This window comes from Schistocerca americana, chromosome 6 (genome assembly GCF_021461395.2).
Source record: "Schistocerca americana isolate TAMUIC-IGC-003095 chromosome 6, iqSchAmer2.1, whole genome shotgun sequence".
NCBI classification, from domain to species: domain Eukaryota; kingdom Metazoa; phylum Arthropoda; class Insecta; order Orthoptera; family Acrididae; genus Schistocerca; species Schistocerca americana.
This window is the reverse complement of record NC_060124.1, coordinates 212,229,494-212,236,005: the sequence shown is the minus strand read 5'-3', so window position 1 is coordinate 212,236,005 and position 6,512 is coordinate 212,229,494. Positions and strand designations below refer to the sequence as shown.

The 6,512-nt window shown below is 46.2% G+C and overlaps 1 non-coding gene across 1 annotated transcript; it reads right to left on the bottom strand.

Annotated features, from left to right (window-relative positions):
- Positions 1–4,418: 4,418 nt before the first annotated feature.
- On the bottom strand, positions 4,419–4,493 carry Trnas-cga. The gene has a single exon. It is a non-coding gene; the product is annotated as a tRNA-Ser (tRNA).
- Positions 4,494–6,512: the final 2,019 nt, after the last annotated feature.

The window sequence follows — 6,512 nt, the reverse complement described above, 5'->3', positions numbered from 1 at the left end:
CCGGCCGGTTTGGCCGAGCGGTTCTACGCGCTTCAGTCTGCAACCTCGCGACTTCTACGGCCGCAGGTTCGAATCCTGCCTCGGGCATGGATGTGTGTGATGTCCTTAGGTTAGATAGGTATAAGTAGTTCTAAGTTCTAGGAGGCTGATGACCTCAGATGTTAAGTCCTATAGTGCTCAGAGCCACTGTTTCTTTGCAAAGAGTTTGCAGCAGAAGAGATTTGCGTCATAGTATCGATGATGAAAAATTGCTCCCAGTTGTTGTTGATGTTGTTGTTGTTGTCGTCGTCTTCAGTCCTGAGACTGGTTTGATGCAGCTCTCCATGCTACTCTATCCTGTGCAAGCTTCTTCATCTACCAGTACCTACTGCAACCTACGTCCTTCTGAATCTGCTTAGTGTATTCATCTCTTGGTCTCCCTCTACGATTTTTACCCTTCACGCTGCCCTGCAGTACTAAATTGGTGATCCCTTGATGCCTCAGAACATGTCCTACCAACCGATCCAATCTTCTAGTCAAGTTGGGCCACAAACTCCTCTTCTCCCCAATTCTATTCAATACCTCCTCGTTAGTTATGTGATCTACCCATCTAATCTTCAGCATTCTTCTGCAGCACCACATTTCGAAAGCTTCTATTCTCTTCTTGTCGCCCGCATCTCGTGGTCGTGCGGTAGCGTTCTCGCTTCCCACGCCCGGGTTCCCGGGTTCGATTCCCGGCGGGGTCAGGGATTTTCTCTGCCTCGTGATGGCTGGGTGTTGTGCGATGTCCTTAGGTTAGTTAGGTTTAAGTAGTTCTAAGTTCTAGGGGACTGATGACCATAGATGTTAAGTCCCATAGTGCTCAGAGCCATTTGAACCATCTCTTCTTGTCCAAACTATTGATCGTCCATGTTTCACTTCCTTACATGACTACACTCCATAACACTACTTTCAGAAACGACTTCCTGACTTAAATCTATTCTCGATGTTTACAAATTTCTCTTCTTAAGGTATGCATTTTCGACCCTATGTTTACTGAGACTTTTTTGCTTCTAGTATCGTGTACTTTCAACTATATGCGTTTACGTCATTCATTATGATACACCCTGTTTAGCCTGAAAGTCATCTTTTTGACTGATGGTTGAATGCCTCGTTAAGTCTTCCTTGGCCTTCCTCTACACTGCGGCTGCAGTATAGACCAAGATGCGCCAGATCGACTCGCTCCTTAGTGCTGCTTTGGGATCCAACATACTTAACACCTGACCTCCATTACCCGCCGCATCTTAACACAGGGCGCAGTCAAACAATGTGTTACGGTGTGCCCACACTGCCGCAGGCGCAGCTATCATTCATCTGTCCTTTGATTCTGTGTAGATACGTAGGGTACAGTCCATGGCCAGTCAGGCAAAGTGTAAGTCCGCTCGGCGCGTTAAGCCATTTCCTTTTAAATTCGTTTGTTCTTCTGCCTGTACCTCATGTATCCCATTCAGTTTTCCGCAGGTGTAGTATGCGATACTTCCATTTGATTGCTTTTCTTTTACCAGTAAAAGGACAGTACACTTGAAAGTTGATCGTTGCTCCATGAGAGAGGACACCTAACGAAATAACCCTTTCAGAGTCCCAGAACACAGTTGCCATGACTTTGCCGAATTGCCGTTTTGCTTCCTGTTCGAACTGATGAACCCGTGTTTCGTCACCTGTAACGATGTTCGACAAAAAATTTTGACGGTCGGTCCCGTAAATCGCAAGCAATTCTGCACAGAATGTCCTTCGTTGCTCTTTATCGTCTTCTGTTAGGCGACGAGGAATCCAGCGAGAACACACCTTTGAATATCGTGTCAGCACTGCCACAAAGACGTCCAGTTGAGCAGCGAGATGTTTGATTGTAATCCGTCGATCACCTCGAATGAGCGTGTCCGCACAGTCTAAAATTTCAGTACTTACAGTTGTGTGCGGCCGGCCGGCACGCGGGAGATTGGACAAGTTTGCGTGACCTTGTTGCGATGTTGACAGACGCCCGGCCCAACGATTCATCTTGCTTTTGTTCACTGACAGGTCTCTGTAGACATCCTGGAAGCGCCTATGAATAACTGCGATGTTCTTGTTTTCCTCCAAAAGGAACTCAATTACAGATATCTGCTTGGAACGCTATTTTGCGAGATACATATAGCGCCGCTACGTATCGTACCTTCATGAAACTGTATCGGTTCAAGTGTGAATATTGCACTATGTCCCATAACAAATTTCGAATTTTTTCAACCGAAACTGACCTAGAAAAAAGTGTTCCATTACTTATTGAACGCTCCTCGTATTTGCGGGGCGGAAGCGGTGAGTCCTGAGTAGACGAACATCTGGTGTACACTGACCGAAATGGAAAGTCCTACGCCATCAAGCACCACTCCGACATTTATAAAACTTTATGGAGAAGTTCCTCATATAACGGATACTACTCAATTTGATTTAATAAGGGAGGCAAAACAACAGGTCGGACTGATGGAAGAGATAGAGATATTCCAACGAAGAGCAGAGCGTTTCGTCACGGGATCGTTCAGTTGGCGCGAGAGCATAAGCCTGTATTACACGACACAGCTATAGTATGCAAGTCTGCACCAGCGCCCCTGGCGTACAGCTCTGAAACCGCCAACTTTTTCGTTCTCCCTATTACACGATACACCTAACATGTATAAGTCTGCACCACCACCTCAATAGTAAAAATTCGAAATTGCACGCTTCCTTACGTCGCTGCGTGGAAAACTTTCTCTATTTGTAAAGCTATTGTTTTTCCCCACATTAAAACTTTTAAGAGATGTACGTTCGTATTTATTATGCATCTATTGTTCTCTTGCGCAGCTACCACGAAATTATGTTAAGATTTTAGAGAATCATGGACAAAAGCGTTCGTTCTGGTACAAGCAAATGTTTACGTTTCACAGCATTTTAGGCATGGTGGACGCAATTATCTATGCAGCACTTGCCGTGACAGTGGCCGCCGTAGTCGCTAGGTGAAGGGCAGAACAGTGACGTAATGCCGGGAGTAGGAATTGGGATCGACCCTGGGAAGAACTGGTCAAGGCAAGGACGTACACTGATCAGCCATTTATTATGACCATCGACCTACTACTAATATAAACACGTCCAGACGATAGCAGCGTCAGCCGACGAGGAATGTCTCCTACTCAGACACACGTACTGTGCATGTAGTATCAGTTAACGTGCTGTCCGTGTGTAGAATGGGGAAGGCGCGTGTTCTTTCGAGTTTGACCAAGGCAGATTGTGATGGCCCGGAGGTACGGCCCGGGCATTTCAGAAACTGCACCCATTTCGGGTGATCGAAGAGTGCTGTGGTTAGTGTCTTTAAGACGTGGCAATATCAAGATGAAACCACTTCCAGAGGTCGTGAGGTTGAGCCGCCACCCATCATTCCAAATGTCGGACGTCGTAGGCCGGATAGACTGGTGAAACAGGATAGGCGACGAGATGTGGAGGAACTAACATCATACTTTAATGCTGGGCAGAGTACAAGTGTGTCTGCAAAGCGAATACTCCTAACGATGGACCTCCTTAGCCGACGACCACGCATGTGCCCATGTTAACATGGCATCTGCAACTGAAATTGCACGTGATCATCGGCACAGTGACAGAGCGTTGCATGGTCTGATGAATCCCGATGGAAGAGCGCGGATTCGTCGTCTTCCAAGGGAACAGCGGAGTGGAGACAAGTTGGCGGCGGCTGCATTATGTTCTGGGGAACATTGACGTGGGCACCCTTGGGCTCATTGGAGCTCGTGTAAGGCACCATGTCGCAGACGAGGTACACCCCTTCGTGGAGATCATGATTCCCGACAGCAGTGGCATTTTTCAGGAAGATAATGCGGCTCGCCAAACGGTGAGGAGTGTGATAGAGTGGCTCAAGGAACACAGTGGCCAGTTCCAATTGATGAGCTGGTTCCCAATCTCGCCAGATCTGAACCAGATCGAACACATCTGCGACGTAATTGAACGTGGCGTCAGAGCGTATCGCCGTATCACCCCCTCCCCCTGAGGTCATCAGTCCCCTAGAACTTCGAGCTACTTAAACCTAACCTAAGGACATCACACACATCCACGCCCGAGGCAGGGTTCGAACCTGCGACCGTAGCGGTCACGCGGTTCCAGACTGAAGCGCCTAGAACCGCTCGACCACTCCGGCCGACAAGAAGGTGGTCATATTGTTCTGTCTGATTAGTGCACACTCCTGTTAATAAAGTAGTTGAGGCTCGGAGATCCATAGGAATCTAGGATCTTCGTCAGAATGGATGTGTGTTGTTTTGACAAACTGCTACTGAATATACATGATTCGAACAAGTGTCGCAGTGATGAGAGAAGCTGTTTCACAATAGTGCGACCCAAGAAATGGAAGACAGCTTTTACAGTGAAACTTCCTGTCAGATTAAAACTGTGTGCCGGACCGAGACTCGAACTCGGGACCTTTGCCTTTCGAGGGCAAGTGCTCTACCATCTGAGCTACCCAAGCACGACTCACGCCACGTCCTCACAGTTTCACTTCTGCTAGTACCTCGTCTCCTACCTTTCAAACTTTACAGATGCTCTTGGAAGATAGGAGACGAGGCACTGGCAGAAGTGAAGCTGCGAGGATGGAGCCTGAGTCGTGCTTGAGTAGCTCAGATGGTAGAGCACTTGCGCGCGAAAAGCAAAGGTCCCGAGTTCGAGTCTCGGTCCGGCACACAGTTTTAATCTGCCAGGAAGTTTCATATCAGCGCACACTCCGCTGCATAGTGAAAATCTCATTCTAGTTTTTACCGTCTTCACTGGATGTGTCCCGCACAACTACTCTGACTCTTCTTGCTATTCCTGACATGCTGAGAAAATACATAAAAATGGAGTCAGATCAAACACGTGCGTCACTTTCACCAATTAAGGCGTTACGTAAGCAAACCAAAAGTAAAATTTTATGCATATTTACGTAAGACATAAAAACTCAGAACTAAACATTTTTTGATCTACCGGTATCTTATTAATGTACAGCGTATTTTGAGAGTCATAAATACACCTGTCCTTGTTGTATACCTCAATAATCACACCTATACTTTGTTTCTTCCATTTCATTTCATTTCTGCAATTAGAAGTTGTTATTACATACAGGTTTTCTCAACGGTAATAGAAAGAAAGGGTATTTTCATTTGCTTAATTACTGTATTTATAAACAATTACTCATTGAAAAATGTTTAGGATATCTCTCGCAATAGCGAAATGAATCCTCCAGAGCTCACATACTCCTTGTAACCGTCTGCTAAAATGATAGCTTCACCCGTGTTTCCGCTATATGGCAGGCCGTCTACACTTGACTTGAAAGCGTTAGGTGTGTCGTTTAATACCAACTTTACAAAAAAAAAAAAATGGCTCTGAGCACTATGGGACTTAACTTCCAAGGTCATCAGTCACCTAGAACTTAGAACTACTGAAACCTAACTAACCTAAGGACATCACACACATCCATGCCCGAGGCAGGATTCTAACCTGCGACCGTAGCGGTCGCGCGGATCCAGACTGTAGCGCCTAGAGCCGCTCGGCCACTCCGCCCGGCACTAACTTTACAGAGATGCTTAAGAAGCTATAGTGGCAAACGCTACGAATAGGCATTGTAAATCACGCAGAGTTTTAGTAATGAAATTTCAAGACAGAACTTTCCGGCCTGAGTCGTCCAACATGCTACTTCCTCTCACATGTCTCGCGAAATGACCACAACTAGAAAATTCAAGAAATTAGATATAATACGGAGGCTTACCGACAATCATTCTGCCTACGTGCTATTAGCGAATGGGACAGGGAAAGGAGGATCAGCTGGTGGTACCAGAAGAACTCTCTGCCACCCAACGTTAGGTGGGTTGCGGAATACCGTAGTAGGCGTAGAAAAAGTATTTTAGCCCGCACCGAAACTAAGTTTACTGTGCGGTGGTTTTTCCCCCTACAATTCTACTACAGCCAGTCAGCACTCTTGGAGAGTATGAGAAAGTGTTGTACCGTGGTACAGACCTTCGCCTCTAACCAACACTGTCATAGAAGTTTAATACATTTTCCTTACTTAATTTTTAGGGGGCCGTACTTCTGTCGGTAAAAATGGAACCATGATAGGATCACTTTGTTGTCTGTCTGTCCGTCTCTTTCTCTCAGGAACCGGTATAGGTAGCAGTTACGACTCCATGGTCCTTCGGGTGTGCAAAAATTTGAGCTTCTAAGTCAATGTAATCAAAGGATGCGGCCATTAATATCGCATATTCTGATGCTCGCAAACTCACTCATCAGAACTTGTAAGGAGCAATCAAAACGTTTCCTTTCGAAGGCCGTACAGTCCATAATCGGTTTTCCAGTGAGGAAAAATCGCCGTTAGCATTGAGACAATCACCTCATCGACGCACTTGGTTGAAGGGGCCCGTTTGGTGGAGAAGTCCGTAATTACCTGCTGCACATCCTTTTTTCGACACGAATCATCGACCCTTCAAGGCATTTTTTAAGGGATTGAAAGGGTTATAATC